We start from the raw sequence: 2,927 nt of genomic DNA on the forward strand, positions 1-2,927 counted from the left end.
CACACATTGGCACCAGTCGGGCCAAGACGGGACGCTAGCACAGTCTATTACCCGTGCAGTTCGGCAACCATGGACAGCTGTTTCGTCCTTATTAGGAATCGTCAGCATGGCATAGCCGGTTTGCCTCAGTTAAACTTCATCGGCAAAAAAACTGCAGGGCGACTTCGACTCGAACGAAGTGCTTTTTTTTTGCTTTTTTTGCCGATGAAGTTTAACTGAGGCAAACCGGCTATGCCATGCAGACGAGTCCTAATAAGGACGAAACAGCTGTCCACGGTTGCCGAACTGCACGGGTAATAGACTGTTCCAGCGTCCCGTCTTGGCCCAACTTGTGCTAATGTGTGTATGCTAGTGTGCTTCTAAAGTTCACTATAAGGACGATGGCCCAGTGTTATAATAGATCAGACACTGGGCCACCATACATATGATACCTATGACTGCGCACCCACCCCCTCAGCCAATCCTGGGCACGCGCATGGCTGACATAAATGTGGTTGGTAATCTGTGAAACGTCCAATGCGACCTTTGAAGCGTTCGTGTAGCATTACATAGAGTGTCGCTCTAGAGTCGCGCTAAAACCATCTGCATTAAAGTCTCATTGTCACCAGTTTACTTCCGGTCGATTACGTAACAATCTCCGATGATTGTTAACGGGAAACGCGAAAAACATTTCAAAATATTGAAAGCAGTGTGTTTATTGTAAGTTTCTTTGGGGATGTGATTGATAATTTACAGCGGATGGCCAGTTTAATATCTCGGATTTTAATAGACGATGCTAAACGGTACCAGTTGTCTCGCGGTACTGTACTTACGGTTGTCGCGTTGGAAAAGGGGGGGGGGGGGGGGGGGGGAAGTGGGTCTAGGGTTTGCTCTCACTGGAATGCAAGCAAAAGCAGAACTTATACAGATACCCGAACTTAAATCCACATTGTCAGCAGTTTACTTACAGGGGTCCGAGAAACCTCAACCGTTAAAAAAAACAAAAGAATCTATTAAAATTCGAGGTATTTAACAGGCCATCCGCTCTAAATTATCAATCACATATGCTGTCACTGCTTTCTGTTTTCAAGAATTTTGGAATATTTTTCGCGTTTTCTGTCAAAAAAATCATCGGATATTGTTACGTAATCGACCGGAAGTAAACTGGTTACAATGCGGCTTTGTATTGATTGTACGTAGCATGAAATGCTAGTAAACGCAAACGCAAAAAAGTATCGAAGGAAATTGATTGCACGGGGAAACGAATTTCCACTACATTTGGTCCGATCGAGCCGGATAGAAGAATGGCGACTGTAGCATCGAAGAAGAAAACCAGAGCGGGACCCAGAGCCTCGTGACAAGGTTTATGGCTGGGGTTGCGAGGAAAGGAGTGCGGTCGAAGTACTGAGAGACCGGCTACAGATCCTCAAGACCCTCGACGATGAAGTGCTTGTATTGATGTCCAGAGATGACGCCTTCACCGAAGAAGATGTAGAAGAAGAGACGGTGAACGCAGGAAAGATAGAAACGACCATAAGAGAAAGGATATTGGCGCTCGAGGCAGCCGAAGAGACGAGCCGCCGAAACAGCGTAGCAAGTGAGATTGAGAGTCTCATACCTATATGTAATTTAAGTAGCCTAGGTATAATATCAAACACAAGTTTAATGGTAGGACTTTTACTGCTCTTGTAAGTGGTTTTGCTTTTTGTTTTTCGTAGTACATTTTACGTGTTTTTCTACAATTGAGTCCCAACTCTACACTAAAAGCGGCCGGGCAAAGAAAACAGGGCTAGCACTTTCTACGCTGACCGGAAAATGCTTATTTGCTTGTCCACATTCGCAGAAAAATATCTCAAACCAATCTTTTTCGGCGTCGATTGCCGACTTTTTGTGGGACATTTGTGGGACCACATGGCTTTTATTGCACCATCTCTTTCCTGATTGGCTATTTGTGCGCGCGTGATTGACATGTCGGATCTATGAATTGTGTTTCGAGAAGTTAGATTGGGACGAAGAGCTGACTGGAGAAAGGAAGAAGCGTTGGTTAACCCATTGACTCCTGGCTATTTTTGAGCTGAATTTACAAAAAACAGATACCTCCCCCCCTATTCTGAGTTTTATACAGCCCGTCAAAGTCAAACACAGCTGCACCTAGTCAGCGGTATCCAAGCTTTCCAAGAGTGCTTTGCGGTCCCCACTTTTAATCCCTCGTCGTTGTGCTGAAGCCAGCACAAGTTGATGGTTGTTTGTATTTTTCATCAAAAATACAGCTATGAGCATATTAGGAGAGTGTCTCAGGACATCATGAAGTCTTTTGGGGCATAATTGAGTGCTTTGCTTATGGATATTTGCAAGCAAAGGTGGATTCATTATGATTTTTTTCTTGTTTGGCTTTGCCTGGATGAGAAAATAATTTTCTAATGAATCACCACAGGTCGCATTGGACGTTTCACAGATTACCAACCACATTTATGTCAGCCATGCGCGTGCCCAGGATTGGCTGAGGGGGTGGGTGCGCAGTCATAGGTATCATATGTATGGTGGCCCAGTGTCTGGTCTATTATAACAATGGGCCATCGTCCTTATAGTGTCACCAGATCCCTTTAACGATGGGCCACATAGGGGAAACGCGAAATTCATTTTCGAATTTCTATGTTGGTGAAATTTACCTTTTATTTTCAATGTTGTTTTTCAATGTTGATATTCAATGTTGATTTTCAATGCGGTTTATTTTTGGACGTCCAGATTTTTTTTATCAGTTATATATTATTTTTTTGTGTGAATAAATTTCGTGCGGGATGTTTTAATTAATATTTTCTGTTTGTCATTTTTTTGTCAATATTTTTTTTTTTGCCACAATATTTCTTTGTATTTTTTTTCAAAGAATAAAAAAATTAATAGAAAATAAATATTAAATAAAGGAATTAGTATTTTAATTTATTTTATTA

Source organism: Nematostella vectensis, chromosome 12 (assembly GCF_932526225.1).
Source record: "Nematostella vectensis chromosome 12, jaNemVect1.1, whole genome shotgun sequence".
Lineage (NCBI taxonomy): Eukaryota > Metazoa > Cnidaria > Anthozoa > Actiniaria > Edwardsiidae > Nematostella > Nematostella vectensis.